Source organism: Cylas formicarius, unplaced genomic scaffold, assembly GCF_029955315.1.
Source record: "Cylas formicarius isolate icCylForm1 unplaced genomic scaffold, icCylForm1.1 PGA_scaffold_1__22_contigs__length_36826433, whole genome shotgun sequence".
Lineage (NCBI taxonomy): Eukaryota > Metazoa > Arthropoda > Insecta > Coleoptera > Brentidae > Cylas > Cylas formicarius.
In genome coordinates, this window is record NW_026844264.1 from 30226002 (window position 1) to 30243743 (window position 17742).

The 17742-nt window shown below is 33.8% G+C and overlaps 1 protein-coding gene across 1 annotated transcript in view; it reads right to left on the minus strand.

Annotated features, from left to right (window-relative positions):
• LOC132696591 (neuroligin-4, Y-linked-like) overlaps positions 1–17742 on the minus strand; it is a 331275-nt gene that overhangs the window by 80407 nt on the left and 233126 nt on the right. The gene's annotated exons all lie outside the window — the stretch shown is intronic.

The window sequence follows — 17742 nt, forward strand, 5'->3', positions numbered from 1 at the left end:
GTCTTGATAAACCAAAAAAAAGATCCCAAAAGACCGTAGTCATAAACTTACCGGCTGACTTGAATGTATTCGTTTTCTTTGAAGCCCGTACGCCTTCAAAAATCTACTGTTTTGACTTTTGTCTATGGATTGTAGTAGAGTATATTAGTAATATATATAAATGATTGCGTTTATTCTCCACTGTGAGCAAGTGTAGCGTCCGTCCTGACGAGATTTTGTTGAAACCCAAAAATTGCAAAATTGAAGCAACTTTGATTCGTCTATCCTTTAAATCATTCAGGGCATAAGGCTCTGAATTCATCTTTTGTGGATGTATGACAACGTTTAAACTCATTCATTCACCTGTAAACAGTTGAAAACAGCAATTTTATCCAACTCAAATGCCTAAAAAAGAAGTTGTTTAATTCAATCGACGGATTCCAATAAACTATGTAATAGATACAGCTGACTTACTTAATGACAAAAATTTAATTTCGATACGCTATCCCTTGGATTTTCTAAGGACCTATTGAACCACCCTCGTATTAACTGTGAATATTGTGAATATGTTGCAAAAATTTTGAACTTAATTTCTCTATAACGCTTAATCTGGGTTTATGTTGCCCTATCATGATGGATAACAGTCTCATAAAAGTTCAGTTTCGTTTAAGCTTACTCACCAACTTATGAAAATTAAAACAGTGACGCATGTGTCTGACTTTTATAAGTAATGTCTAATGATTGTCTAATTTTGAAATAAGTATACATTAAAACGACTTTAAAAGATAGTTGTTTCTTAAAAATGATGATGTTTCTAATGAATTTCTGAATGTTCCGTAACGCTGGGACATCACAATTAAATGTGACTTCCTGATAACTTCAGCAATGCGCGATGTAAGAGAAGGTTCACATTTGCCTTCCAAATATTGTCTTTCTTGCTCTGATGCTCTCTTCTTAAACAAACGGCGACATGTAGCGGTAGAGACTTATGGCCGTCGGACGGAATATATTATTATAGATACTTGAAATACTTATAGTACAAGCGCCGTTCTCAATCAATATGAAGATAAATTGCGAAGAGCTTAAGCTAGGTTACAAAAATTCAAATATTATTGCACAGATTGTGATTATAATAAAGTGGCCACTTTATTTTAACCACCCACATCAACAGATATATTAATTTTATTCTAGTAATATAATATTTAGTAAAAAAATACATAAACGAATACATATTACGTCATTTTTTTTTAATGTGAGACTTAATATGGAGGCGATGGTAAAATAAGAAAGTAGATGGTAATTTCCTAAAATTGGTCAGAAGTTGGTTGAATAGTTTGGCACCTTTGTAGAAGAAAAAACTTTGGTATTGCGTTGTTGTGTTCTTTGGTATGAGGTAGAATGATCTATTGTGTAGTCGGGGACTATATCCTATATCCCAGAAATATCCTATATGTAAATAATAAACTATGCAGGGACGTAAATTTTCCGTACGCTAGCAAAATGTAAAAATTCGAACGTCGACGATACATCGAACAAATCTGCAATCGGGTGCCTAGACGTCAAATGAAATATTTCCCGATTTTCGATTAATCTGAAACTCCCCAGAAAATACCCCAACACATTATTCAAATTCTATCGTATTTCTATCCGTTACGATGCATTAACTCAAAATAAATCCCAATAAATATGGATTTGCCGTCGCCCGATCTCAACTGCTTTTCAACGAACCTTAAAACCGATTCGAAATCACACAATCGCGGTCAAATTGGGGTGCCGTTCGGCACGTAAGCCGTCATTCTTCCGCATCGCCGACAAAACAGATAATTTCCCTCGTTCCCGCCCCGGTTCCGTATATATATGTACCGCAATACATAACCTCGTAGATCACGTGATAATATCATTTACGGAAACCAATACACGTACTTCTGTGCGGAAGATCCAATTAAAAAATGACGTGTGCGAGATCGTGGATCGTATTGTGTGTTATTGATATTTATTTGAGGTCTAGATAATTGTATTGGAAATAGGGCGGTCTTCCATGGGCGTAACTACAGCACTCAGTCGTGGTCGCAGAACAAGAAAGTTCTCAACCGCTAGTTTGTATATTAGTCGGACAGCTTATCTTACGTTGTTAAAGTCCGCTTATTGGTTAGAAAGTTTTTCTTAGTTTTTTAATTGTAATCTTTTGTTTTTTTTTTATTTTCATGCATTTCAAATATGCCCGCAAAATTATCTTGTGAAATTATTTATTAGCGTAAAATTGGTTTAGACAATTAAATGCTATAATAGGGATATAAAATATAAAACAAATTAAACAGAAAAAAAAATAAAAATACACTTTATAATTATTATTTTATTTTATTTTAGTATGTAAGATTAATTAATTAATTAATTAAAAGTATTAAAAAAATACAACTTCTATGATCTTTTTAGCTGCATCTCGATCCACACTAATATTATTTTAATAATAATAAATAGATTAAATAATGCGTTTTCTTTTAGTGGATTTTTATTTACCCCCCCCCCCCTTTATGTGTGGGCAAAGTGTTTTGTTAAATATACAAAGAAATAAAAAATAGTTATATCTTTTCAGAACAAAAGATCACTGGCATAGCTGTACACGATTCAAGATTGTTGGGTTGACCACTCTTATCTTTTGAATTAACCTACAAATGCCAAGGCAAAACGCAAGAGAGACCTTCTTGCCATTAGCTATAACCGAACTAACCTAGGGCAGAAATTTCTAATTACTAGACTACAAAGTGCTTATAATTTGAATTTGATTGTTTTAAACGTCGGGTAAAAAATAGCTTTAGGAATAGAAACTATAAAATGTACATACCAAACCTTAATTTTTCATGCGTTGATTGGTTGAGTTTGCTTTCTTTTTAAATTATCAGTAAACTCATCCTTCTTTCTGTGTAGGCAACTTAAATAGGTACTAAATAAATAAATAAATTAACAAGAAATAGTTACATAAATGAAGTGGAACTTGTGCTATAAATAAGGTTCTGGACTCCAGGAAATAGCAAGTGAGTTGCTCTGTTTTTCAAATAACTGGGTTTTTAGACTAACGGTTATTTTATTTGAAATTATTCTTTAAAAAGTGAATATCATTGTTAAATTTGAATATATTTTAAAGATTTTTAGATCGTTGACGTTACCGGAAAACATTCCAACCCAACAAGGTACCTAGGTGAAGGATCGATCCTCCTATTTGACACGTTTAACTGGTGTAGTTCATTAATGATATTGGATATTATATCTTACTTTCTTAATCTAAAATCTAAAACGCTGAATACAGTACCAAAGCACGATTGGACATAGCATAACAGAACCGAAGCGCTTGATCAGGGTTTTTTTGCTTGTCCTTTCCTAAGCACTCATTTATATTATTAGACACGTTAATATCGATCTAATTGTCGCGCTCCTGAAAAAATCGCCAATTTAATTTAATTTTATAACCCCAGCAATCTAAAAGAGTCGGTGCAATAGACACCGCCGCGTAATTTCTGCATAAAAAAGTAACGATATCGGCGAACAAAAGCCCTTTGAAACACAAAGAATCGTGACATCATATTTTCTCCTATGCCAAGCTCCAAGGTACGCTGCTCCGTCTTTCTTGGAGGATATTAAAAGCCGAATCTTTTCATGGAGCCATACCTTAGCCAGATATGACATCATTTATTATGCACGTAAATAAAATTTAGCCACCGAACCGGCTCCGGCAATATCCCGCGGGCTTTATTATAATTTAAACTAATTTCACGATATTGATGTTTCAATTTTGCAGTTTCAACGTCGGGACGGGTTAAAGTTTATATAATTTTTTCCAAATATTCCCTGCCAGAATAGATTTATGTTCTCACAGACTCAAACAACATAGCAAATAGTAAATTCGGATTATAGGTGCACTGATTTGACGATTTTTTTAGCTCGTCCTTCTCTAATAATTCTATCCGTTGCATATGGCTCATTTTTAAATCCATAAGTGGAAATCAGCAGTCAACACATATTTATTAAAGCATCCATCTACTAAACTAACCAAAACTAATCAGGAGTAGCCAAAGTGTCGTTTTAAAATCTGTCTGTCTGTCTGTAAAACAGTCAGCAGAGTATTTAAGTTCGAAGTCTGTATGGGTAGAAAAAGTTCACGGAATCAACACTTGAATCTTGCGCTTGGAAAAAGAGGAAACAACCGAAATTGGGTCGAGCAAGTGGTCTCAACTTGCAAGACGGAATTAACAGTTCGTTTGGGCCTTTACCGCTGGAAAACAAATCTCCATTATTCAACTCGCACCGATTCTTTTATAATCGAGAAATTAACCATTTCCGGCAAAGCGGATTTCGTTAAATATTATTTTCCAAACTTCGGGGACCGATTTTTCATTTGCTTTTCTCAATAACGTCCGTCTACGTTGCCGTGCGGAATTCAAAGGATTCATTATCCTAGTTTTACACGTCGGGTTCGTTGGATCGACGTGTCGTATTGATTGAAGTTTAGCTGCCTGGCAAAAACTTATTCCGCCTTTCGTTCGGCGGGCCGGAGGAAGAAACGAAGCGCCCTCTGAATTTTATATACAGTGTCTCTCGCCTTTGCCGCGTTGCCGAAAGCGAATTGCAACGGCGGCAACACAAACAAATCGAATTAGGAAATGTTTTTAGAAACGCCCGGAGGATTCCGAAGGGGGTGTAAAGGGTGGCCACTTTTCCAGTGGGATCGTGGAGGTAACTTTTATATATTTATTTGCTTGCTATTTGGGACCCAAACGAGAATCTGCATAATGTTATCCAAAGCTTAGTTAATAACAATACAAAACAGAAAAAGAAAATAAATAAATTCGATGAATGAACGCTATAACTAATATTTCATATTGAAAAGCGCATCAAACCCTAAAATCTTATCATAGAAAGGGCAAAAGAAAAAAAAGAAAAAAGAAAATGTTCCGAGTTATTTATTTATTACGTAACGGTCAGTGTCTTCTTTGAGGAATAATGTGAGATTGTAAACAAATTCAGGTCTAAACAGTGAAGGTTACAGCATACATAGCAGAGGAGAATTTTGAGAGCTGTTCATGTTTCTAAAGGCTAAACGAAGATATAGTTCTAAATTGTCGAGGTGCTACATTAAATGGCATTCTTGCCAATATCTCAGAGGAGTCCTGCCATTTAAAATTTTATGCAAGGAAAGACTAGTTTTCGATCCCCTATTGTTCAGAGTTTATAATGAATCAATAAAGAATAAAAATTAATTCTGTAATATCACTCTTTGGAACCGTTGAAGATACAGGTTCCGTTAAATGGTATAAAAGTTACTTCGAATTCAAACCAAATTTATTTCCAATTAAAAAAAACTAACTGAAATTGTTCATAATGAGTTTCTTTTTGCTTTACTTGTTTTTCTACAAGGCGTCACAATTTTAAACTATAAAAATATGCCGCTTAACCCGGATAACATGCGCCAACAGGGAAAATCGTTAAGCGAATCAGGGTTAAGCGGGTTTACATTGGATTTATATGTAGATATGTTACGGTCCAACCAATCAAAACTAGAACGGAAACAATTTATAAGAGTAAATAATAAGAAACTAACCAAAAACGAGCCTGCAATGAGCCAAACTTGAATATAATAGCACTTTTGTTTGGATGATCTGAAATATGGTTTGGCCGGCAATATATACGTATTTATAGTGTATATACAGGGACATGATTATAAGTCTCTTATTTGAAATAGAACCTTCCCTATGTGTTACTTTCAAATTTCTATGTAACTTTTGAAATGGAAGCCGAATCGCATAATAAAACCAATTTTTTTTGAAAATATGGCATTGGAAGGAAATACTCTATTGCGAGTAAATATATCCAAAACCGTTGGTTCAAAATCGCCAAGGGCTGTTTTTAGATTCGGAATGGAAATATCAATTTAAAAGAATACAAACATAAAGGGATTTAAATCAAAAGTTAAGATAGCGTCGTATCAAATCAAAAAAACAAAAATTTTTCTTTTCTCTGATCAACTGACTTGGCCTACGATAGTATAGTTTGGTCAAAAATAGGTATATGTATATCTGTAATGTATGTATGTATGTATGAAGTGGATAGTGCCGAACGATGCAACAGTCAAAATAGTAAAAACTAAGCTAATCTTATAATTAGTACAAAAAATATGTTGCCTGCCACGTCAGAATATCTCGAAAATCTATATTGTAAAGTACTCCAACAATATTTTGAACAAATTGCATATCACGATCGAATAGAGATTTTCAATTCCATTGGTTCATTTTTTCAATGCATTCATCAGTTATTGACGTGCTGCGGCGTAAAGAGGGAATTTCGTCATTGGCGTCTTCTCGGCCATTTTTTTTGCTCAAAGTATCTACTTATCTACCTTACTTAAAGAAACCAAAGGCTATTCAATCCATGTTAATACAAAAGTTGTTGCTTTAAACGAGAGTCCTCCTCGCAAATCTTGTTAAAGTCCTGATACAAAGATTCTCAATCACTCGCTGTAGGTTTAAAGTGGTCATACGCGAGTAATTTCTTTGCCTACATCATTATCGGTGTATTGGTGATATAGCAACGCAGTTTTCACTGATTTTTGCCTTTATCAACATTTCAAGTGGTTTGGAGTACTTCACAAATTTTATGCAAATTATTTGTTCCATTTTTTTGACACCACACGTTTAACGCTTCTGCCTCACAAATAAGGAAACTTGCAAACTGGCTGAAACTGTGAACATATGTTAGCGACATGTGTACCAACATAACAAAAAATATCGAAGATCGAATGTACCTAGCCCGCCCAGTTATAAAAGTCACCTTACTTTTTGAACAGACCTCGTATTTAAAAAATTAAGATTTGTATAAAAAAAGTAAGAAAAGTATGAAATAAAAACACTGAGTTTACTGTTATGAGATCGATGCAGATCTACATTGATCAAACAAGAAAATCGTATACACCAAGTATTAGCGAAATATGTAGGAAAAACGATCATTATTGGAACAAAAGCGGAGTAGCACATTTTATTTCAAAAGTCCCAAGACGAATGCCAATCTCTAGAAACGAGTTAGATTATGCAAAACACTACCTCGTCGAAACGCGAATCTTGAATTTTTAACGCTGCTCGACTTCTAAGCGTTTTCCGGGATATACCTAAGGGGATGTACCTGGCCTAAAACTTAGCTCAGCATTTGCATATTATTTTATTTGAATTTCGTCGTTTTATTCGGAAACAATTCAAACAATAAATGTACATTATAATGTTAACTTCATTACTTATTTACGATACTTGTTGCTTCTTGTTTGTCTTGTTTCTTGATACTTTCTGAAAAACGTTTATTTTGCTAGTAATTTGCTAAACAACGGGGCTATTAAAACCAAAATAATATATTTTCAAATTATCTACGCTACTCGAGCGTAACTTAAAATAAGTAATCAGTTCCGAAAGCGTTGATTTTGCGTACATTCCATTTTATAATAATAATAATAAATACATTTCTTGCTATGCCAAATATACATATTATTTCACTACAAAATATTAATTGGTACCACTTTTAAGGCAAACAAGAGGTCTAATAAAACGCAAACATCCAGCAAAGCTAGACATTGTTCAAGCCTCAATTTAATGTAAACCAAATTACCCTAAGTACAAGAAAAAAAAAAGAATCAAAATAAACATGTTACGCAGAGTATAGAATACATTAATCTTTGACTCTAGTTTTCAATAAGAGAGAAGTCGCAAGGATAAAGGGTAAACAGCAGAGTGGTTTTCCGATACGGAAATTTTTGAGTTCCAAGAAGATATTTTTTATACCGGTTTTTAAAAGTTTTGGTTGATAATGTTAAATCCAAAAGACTTAAATTATTTATTGTATGTGCAATGCTATAAGAAAATGATTTTTTAAACATTTCTTTTCAATGTCGTGATATTCTCAATATAATTTTTTTTATATTCAAGTCTGTACGAAAAGCGATTTTGTTAAAAAAAATATTCAGGAGATTTATACTTAATTAGTTTAAAACCGAATGTAGCACGGTGTAATCTAAACCTGAAACAGCCAAGTATGGAGAAATATGATCTTGTCGGCGAACTCCATAAACAAGCCGCAAATATGAATTTTGTATTTTCTGGATACGATGTTGGTCAGAAGCGTCCAGGCAGGTTGCGTACCCACCACAGCAATGATTGAACTGCGACAAAACGATGAATTCACAAAGTAGTGACTTTGTAACCATTGGAAAAAAATATCTGTGAATTTACATTAACTTTAAATTCCCGTGTGCTATTCTCAATTTCTTTGTAAAGTGATCCTTTTTGATGTATACGAGTATAAAATAGTTGTGTCATTAATTTTTATGATCATTTTGTTTTGGGCATTATGTACCTGGAAATCATTTCCAAAAACCACCGAGTTGGATTTAACTGCAGTAGATGATCGGATGCAATTTTATAAAAATTTTGTTCTCAGGCTGCATCGTTTCATGATCTTGAAAAGAAAAGTAAATTTGAGTATCGCCAGCATATATGTGATAATAACAATATTTTAAAGCCTTTACAAAGTTAAACGTATCGTACACAACAAGAGACCCAATATGCTACCTTGTGGTACACCTAACTCAACGGAGAGTGGTTCGGAATACACATTGTTGCATCGGATAAAAATGATGAATTTAAAAACACTAAACCCAATGTAGTGTAAAATTGAAATAAGCAATTTATGATTGATCACGTCAAAAGCCTTACTAAAGTCTAACAAAATTAGGGTGCTGCCTTCGTTCAATGTCTGCAGTAAATCATCAGTAATATTGATTAAAGCACTGTCACAACTGATTTGTGATTTCTATTTAGCTGCATGTAAACTATAGCCCTGGCACTTGATTAATTCATTTTCAGAGAATAAAAAAGCATTATCGCAGAGCAACATTCTGAAATGTCAAATTATAAGATTAATATGGAATAGTTTTAGAACTTGGACGTTCTATTTCGCAAAAATTCCCGATTTTGCGAACCGCATTGTTAATAAAGGACAAATGTCGTTCCGATAGTGCACAGATGCTCCACCTAATTATGCAAATTAATGTGAAATAACACAAGCGCAAAGTTTTAACAATGCCCCAAGGTACATTATGAATTTAACATAACAATAATTCCTAGTGCCAAGTTCTGCATGGAATTTCTGACGTTATTATTGCTTGGGTAGCTAAACCGCAACAAAAATATATAAATACAAATACAAAGTTATAATGATTTATTTTTTAATGGATCGTATTACGTTCCCTTCTGTTAATTCCATTAAGAATGATCCTGGAATCATTAATTCTTAAAATATTGTCGATTCCACTTTTTTCTTAAATTTTGTAATAAATTTAAAATGATAACGTTTAATATTTACTATTTTGCTTTTTGAAGAATATTATAAATAACAAAATAAGAAAAATTACGAGAAATATAATACATATGTAAGCCAACAATTAGCGGTTTTTTTACATAGATAGGGTTGGGTGGTTTTCGAAATCATGAGAAAAATAATGCCTATTACAGAAGGTCAATATCAAAATTATTTCAAACATTTAAGTTACTATTTTATGAGGGCGCAGTAGTTAATATCGTGCGAGCAAGAAGGAATATCCGAGTGCTGATCGTGGAATGTTGAAAAGTTATATCAGCAAATGAAGCAAGTGGATACATTTTTAAAGAGGTCTTTACTGTATCTGACGATAATACTCCCTGGGTTTCTCAATAGGTGAATAAATTGAGTTTTTTCGTTAAAATCGTGCATAATATTAAAAAAATTCGAAGAAATAGTTCCTCTCCTGTAGCTCCCGATTTATGACTTTTTTTAAATGTCAAATTTGGAAACAATTTTGATTGTTTATCATATGAATTTGCTAAACATGTTATTAGTTTTTGTAATTTACACACCAATTGACTTAATAAACGTAACATATGCCACAATATCAAAGTTTCATTGCGGATGTGGGTTACGCCTTACTGATCAAAGTTGACAATTTATTATAATAATCAGCGCCGAATATCGAACCTTTTGAATTCGGCTTGTTTACACATTAATTCGCATTTAATTTGTCCCAATTTAAATACGTAATTAAACCGGAAATTAGAGCGGCTCTAACAAGGAACTTATTTAAGGAGGTTCGTGTCTAAAATATTCCGCGATTCCGACGATTGTGCGATTTGTAAGCGAGAATTTATACGGGTGTAATTCGAATTTCAGATTTCTGGGGTGTTTTAAATTAATTTGTGTGTCTTGCGACTTCCTCGACGAGTACGATCGGATAATTCTTTTTCGCTTATTCTTTGAGAAATTACGCGTAATTTGAGCCTGGTAAAAGTTGCTCGATGTTCAATTTTACACTCGAATCCAAAATTTCCAAATTCTAATCGCAAATTTCACTTTTTGACCTTAGAATTTTTGAAAAATTGAGATTCAAGAGATTTCAGGGAATGTTAAGTTAACCTCACAAATGTTTGGCCATTTTTTTTTACCCGTAAATCTAAAATTTGCACGTTTATTGCAGACTTCAACTCCTGGATTTAGAATTTTTGAGAATTTGAGATTTAGGGGACGTTCACGTAAAAAATAAATATCAGAAAATAAGCAGCAATAGAATGATGAAATTTTAGAAGTTCAGGTTTCAGTTTATTTTAAATTAACGTAAAAAAAGTGGGTCCATTTTTTATTTTACCGGTCAAACTGAAAATTGGACGTTTTATTCCAAATTTGGATTTTTGGTTTTAAAATTTTTTAAAAATTCAAAAAGTAAGAGTTGCAATAAAATGATAATATTTTAGAATTGCAGATTTCGGTATACTTTAAAATAACCTGGAAAAAGTTGCTCCATTTTTAATTTTACTTGAGCATCTAGAATTAGGACCTTCTAATAGCAAATTTAAGTTTTTGACTTTAAAATTTAAAGTAGGTGCAAAAAAAATACCGAAAACTGAAAGTTGCAATAGAATGATGAAATTTTTAAATTGCAAAAGTTGGTTCATGTTTTATTTTACCCGAGAATCTTTGCTAATAGAGCAAATTTCAGTTTTTGACTAAGATTTTTTAAAAAATCAGATTAATTTCCATGTGGATACAGAAAAATATCAAAAACTACAAGAACAACCGATTTCGGGATAAAAATTGTTTTATTTTTAATTTTACATGCGAATCTAAAAATATTGCAAATTTCAATTTTTGGTTTTTATTTTTTTTTTAATTCAGATTGCTGACGGCTACTTAAAAATACGTAAAATTGCAATAGAATGAAGAAATTTTAGATCCTTTAAAATTAAAAATTAAATTAATTATTAATTAAGAAACAATCTAAGTTTAAGCTTTTTTTTAATCCTTAAATGAAATAATTTTTTTCGTATTGAGCTCTTTTGTATAAAAACCAAAGTATTTATGACTGATAAGTCCAATAAAAGCTATAATTGTAAAATTTGTAGCAAGTAAGGTAGAACTACCCTGAAAATGAAGTTGGTTGCCAGGTAGAACTAGATTTTTAATTCCAGGTGATAGATAAAAAATATTTCTTTAATGTTTTCTTCCTTAGTTATTAATGTAATATCTGAGATCTCATGGGGAGTTTCTAAACATTTTCTATTTCTCATTATGGCTATGTTCTTGTTTATTCGTGTGTATGCTTTCTTTTTGTCCCCTTCCTCTCGCTCACCATTTGGTGACGAAAAGTGGACTACTTTACTGTGAATTAGCTAAGCTAATAGTGTGCATTTAAATTAATTTTTGATTTTTTTGAAGCAAAAGCCAACGCCAAAAGTAAATATGAATACATTGGGTAAGCATCTGACGTAAAGTGCAAGATGACCTTTCATCCAAAAACCGTCCCTGCAATGTTATAGAATTACGCTGTAGCAAGGCATATTCACCTTAATTTAAATTTTTCGGCAATGCAAAGAGGACGTATCTATTAAAATAAAGCGTTGGATAGATTGTAATAAGTTTGGTCTCGTTACAGCATTTGTTACAGCATTTTTTTGATATAATAATAGAAAATTCCAAAATGCCTAAAAAATCATTTTATCTTGACTTGTTTTCTAGCCTAAAATATCGCAGTTGCACTGCTGTTTGTTGTTATTTATTGGTCTTTCAAGATTCAGCCACAGAATTTCTAGGAACAAAGTTATCGAGCCAAAGTAAACAAAACCAGGAATATTATTGAAAAACTCACTAATCAGAATCAGACCCATAGGAAACCGCATAATCGATGTCCGCAGATCTGAAAACTCATCCGCTATCTCGCTTCCTGTTAAATACGATTAGGGCAATATTTTAATTCACGAGTACAAAATTTTCTCTAGAAAGGAACCAATTTTAATTTAGAAGCTCTGAATACATATACGCTTGTCGGTCGACTTTCGAAAAGCTGAGGCAGGATATTTTCCGTGGAGTTTAAGCAAATCGCCTCCCGAGAGAAATGTCGGAATAATATGGAAACAAGGATAATTGGCAACTTAGCTGGCAAACTGAGAAAATAAGTAGAAGATATACTCGGGGGTGCTTTTCTTAACCGAATTTCGACATTTAATGTCTCGGCCGAACGAGTCGCGTTGCTCCGTTCTTTAAACCTTCTTGGAATTTAGCAGGTGACTGCTCCGAGACGAAATCTCAAGTTATTTAAAACTGATCATTGGCCGTATTCTCTCATCAACAACTTTTCCCGGGACTCTCTAAACGCAATATAAGTAATCGAATCCGAACATTCGACGGAACGACATCGGGTAGGGCTGAACGAAAAGTCCTTTTAGGAAAAACGAGGTTTCCGTCTATCTCTACACGTCCGCCTGAGTTATTTGCACACAAAAAGCCTCTTTACTCGGGCTTATTGAATAAATGCGTTGCGGCCAAGTCGCTCTCGCGTATGACTGAAAGCACCGAAAGGAATGCATCGTTGAAACACGAGATATAATTGCGAGGCAATTGCATACGTCAACATTTCGTTCTTGTTGTAGAATAAAGTTATCTGACATCAAAATTCTGGAGCATTTCTTGTCAGTGTTTCGTATTTCTGAACCTTTTCAAGAGCTTGATAACTTGGATGTTGGGGATAACTAAGTTAATCAGGTAAGTTCTTTTGTGCATTGTGTAGTACGGTTTTGTTCGTTAATATTTCCTTGCCCCAAATTTTAAAAATCGCTTTAGAAGTACAATTTGTATCTACATTCTAGTTTGCTATACTGTGATGGTTTATGGTCTATGTTCTTAGGTTGTTACCTATCTGTTCTTGCATCAGGATTAGGGTTCCCTCTGTTTACGGATTCACGAACCTTTGCATTAACCATCGGATTAGGATTTCTGTGTTTGTAGCAGCATTCTCTAGAATTTTGGACAATCTGCCAAGCATCTCCATTTTTCAATAAATTCCTGGCCATTTGTCGTTCTTTCCTTCTTTGTTTTGACAACCTACTCTTGTATGAGGATTAGGATTCCTTAGTTCCAAAATCCTTGCATCCGCCAGGATGTTACAAAATCGGTCATGCATCTCCATTTTTCAATAAAGATAGGTTTTTTTAGATTTAAAGATTCAAGCTTCTAGTCTGTTTGTATTTTTTTTTCGTATCACTTTTAAAGAGGGGGGTATCGTTTCAAAGGCTAACCGGACCGAAGTCATGGTTACAATTCGTGCAACACGTAATGACGGACAAAGACGACAGGTTCCTAGTATCACGGGCTTTTGCGAGAGTCCACCAGATCTCGACTAAGTCCGAGCTTTTCAAGGCTTTTCGCTAGTCGCTGTTCAACAAGGCCAAGTGGTTGTTGTTGTTTGAAGTGAGTAGGTGATTTTTTCAGCGTATGCTTTCTGTATGTTGTTTTCTGCTGGTACAGCAAAACCTATGATAAAGGCCAATTCTTAATTTTTGTCTATCAGTTTTGATCATTGTATCCCAGTAAACTTTAGCAGGTTTCTGATTGCGCACTCTGCACAAATCGCTTGGGACGTTCTGCTTCAGGACATATCGGATATAGTACCTTGTAGGCACAACCTGATCCTGCCGCGCGGCCCTGGCATAAGTATGCGCAAGACAATTCCCTGTCGATGGCATCACTGCGAAGTACGGCTGCGAACCGGCCATGGATTTCTTTACATAGCAATTCTTGAATCCTTTCTTCCTCCTGATTAGAGAGATCAAACGCTACCTCGTTCGCCAAATTGAGGGTAGTGAAGTTTTTGTCTGACCACATTATTGCATCATGGACAGGTAAGTTGGAGCTCTTGAGAAATATTTTTCCAGTTTTTCTTTTTGTTTTAGGTGACGCGCTCGCAGACAGAAGAGACCTCGTTAACCCTTCTGTCTAGTGATATATAGAACCCCAAATGTGAACGCCACCACTGGTATCGCCCAGGAATTAGTAGCTGAGGAAGAATTTTTGGAATTGAGTTCTCTTTTCAGTACGAGTTGAAGTCTGTTATTACTATTAATTTGTTTAATAGTTCCGTCTCATTGTTCTCCGTTCTTTACCTTTTAATAAGCACTTATTCAAACCGACCGAAATGCTATTCCAAGCTCCATTTCACATAAAAATAATATAATGGGACCCTTCAAACTATACGCAATTGTTAAAGCGAATCGAATTTTTCGTTGCTGCTATTTTTGTTATTGTTTGATGTGCATGTGTCTTAAAATAATTATTATAATATAAATATTGTTAATACGTTTGCTAAAACAAGAAAAAATATAGTTCCCAGCTGACTTTCAACAACGGCAAATACATTAATATATATTTAAATAAATTTTTTTGTTTGGTCATATAATTTTTTGATTTTAATAGTCGAACCTCCTTAGGACACTCAATATAAATAAGTAAAATAAAAGAATTTCCCATTTTATTGACTACAAAAACTACTATATCTTGGTTCTAGTCTTCCATCTTTCTCTATTTGATTATTACCTCCACGAAGGAGAACAGTTGCAACACAATAACGTTAAAATAAGATCCTAATCTTCAACGGATGTATCTGCATCAGCACTCCCCCCAATTACCATATAAAGCTTGACAAATATCCCCGTCATGCCATATTAAACTTAACCCCGGGGAGCTTAAATCGTACAACAAACAACAAAGTAAAACCGAGGACGGACTCCTAAGGGTTAATCGAAGACAAGCGGAGACCTCAATAGCCCCCGCCTTGGGCGGCATTAACTCCCATGCCGAATGTTAATAAGCGAAACAAATGGGTATAATCTCTATTTGGTAGACTGTAAGTCCTAAGTAAGCGTGTTCACTGTTTAGTGTGGATCTATACGTACTTGGGCGACTCGATTTAAATTGGTAACGAAAGAATATAATGTGGAATGAGAATGGATCGATTTAAATAAGCCGTCAATTATGGATTATAAAATATTTACAGTTAACACTTGGAAAACTCCTTCTTTCTTAAATAAGAAAAAATTTTGTTGAAATATTGAGTAAATCGGACTGCTGAATAACTTCCTAGCTGTGTTTCGAAGTTTCTTTGGGTGCACGTTATTGTGAATTAAACCTCCGTCAAATCAATGGAAATTTCAATTAGAGTATAAAATTATTTATAAATTAAAGCAATAATAATATTTTTCACAAACAAGGTTTGGAACGAACTAATTTTTAAACAACTACACTCGATATATAGTGTTACATTTATAGAAATCATTTAATTCTTCTTGATTATGAACAATAGGTAGGCAATTTTGGTATTCATAAACCTATACTATTGCCTAAGTTTTTTTTTTGTATTAAACCGAAAATATATGTTGATGTGTCAAAAACCAAATAGTTATGTTGATTCCTATAAAAATAAACACATTAAAAGGACACCAAAACAAAAATACAATATTGCACAGAATGTAAACCCTCAATTTTCTGTAGAAGCATAGACAATAGGTGATTTCTAAGTAACCAAGTAATGTTAGTACAATAGGAGACTCTACAATGTTACCCAAGTAATTGGAAATGTATGATAATTATATCGTGGCGTTGCTGGTTAGGAAGATCATGTCGATTGCCCAGTCGGTACAAAATTCACTATCTTAAGATTAGTTGCTTTGAATTAAAGGTGCACGAGTCGTGCTAAATATCTAACCAGGAGCAAATATTGGAACATCATTCATAATACATAGATAAAAAATCCAAATTATAACATGTCCGCGGTAGAACATAGCGGTTGACATGTTAACAAGGTATATTTCATCGAGGACTATACAATGGAAACCGTGTTTACATTCTGGCATCGGAGACGGGGCAGGACGAACACAGCGTTCAGTTTGAAGCCAGGAATTGAATTTGATACAGGATTTGGGGCTTCGAGTAATACCAGCGAGATTGTTTCTGTTCAAATATGTCTGCGTTGATGTTAAGTGTTTAACGGCGTAGATTGCTTGCATACAATCAACAGACTCCCTGCAACATATAATTTTAGCGCAGCCATTCCTATTTCGGGAGTCTTTCGCATATTCCGGTAGATAAATCGTTCGGGAATGACGCGGAATTACGTGGATGCCACGAGTAAAGCACAGGCGTTCAAGAGCATGGATTTGGCCTGGTTCCCATTTTTAATATGTTAGCAATAACTTGGTAAGTTGAAATACCTATAAGATATCACGATCTTATCTTTTAACTATTTTTAAATTCTAGCACATCATCACACTTTTTAACTAGACTAGGTAATTCGCAAACCACTTCATATAGCCCAGTGAGAAAAGTTGAAAAATGCAAACGTTGAGTTCTCCAAATTTATTAACAATTTTTGGAGTATGGCCTTCGATTTTAGCTAATTTTTAAAAGTTGAGCGATAATCAAAAATACCCGTTGCTAAAGATGAAAACGTAAAGCAACAGTTTTTGAGATGTCATATTTTTTGACGAGCCTGTAGTTGAAGATGAATCTCACGAATTTTATCTAAACACATGAAACACATGAAATATCAAATAAAGAATGGTCCAACACATTATCTGTATCAAAATATTTCAATTTGTGAAATAAACCGAGACATAGGACAAAGTCGAAACTTACGGCGGGACCTGGACACACTTTTTCGCAAAATTACCGTAATAATTTTTTCACATATTCTCAATTTTAATTTGTGATAAGACAGTATTTTATAATTAAAAAAGGTTTTTACGTCCAATCATATATTTTAAATTTTATTATTCCGTCCTATCCGATTTTCACACTTCATTTCTTTTTTTCTTTTTTCCCGTTTGGAGACTTGAGTTACATATCGCAACATTGGTCCTTCGAGACGGATAGGACGCAGAAAATAAAGTTTTTAGATTTTCCTTGCCAAAAATTGCATATTTTAATCCGTTTTGAACATATTTAAGTTTACACAGGAATGGAATCCAATGTTTTTTTGCCAATCATTTCACATCAGTCCAATTTTTTTGCTGCCCCCTGATCTGCAAGCAAAAATAAATTTTTCTACTTTTGGTCGAAAATAGCAAAATAAAGATCCAGTTTTGTTATTTAATAACGAGGATAACTTTACACCAAGAGGCATTTTTAATTTTCATAAGAGGCATAGATATAATGGACAGAGCACTACCTCAATTTGCGTTAATTGTAAAAACTTATTTTATTTTAAACTTTCTTCATCAATGGATTGGCAGAAGGAGTCGACTTCTTCAATGGCCACTACGTAGCCCGGATGTCAATCCAATTGATTTTTGTTTTTGGGGCTACATTAAACCAGTGGTTTACAAACACCAAATAAAAAGTCGTTAATAATTTTGGGATAAAAATTCAGGATGCAGATAA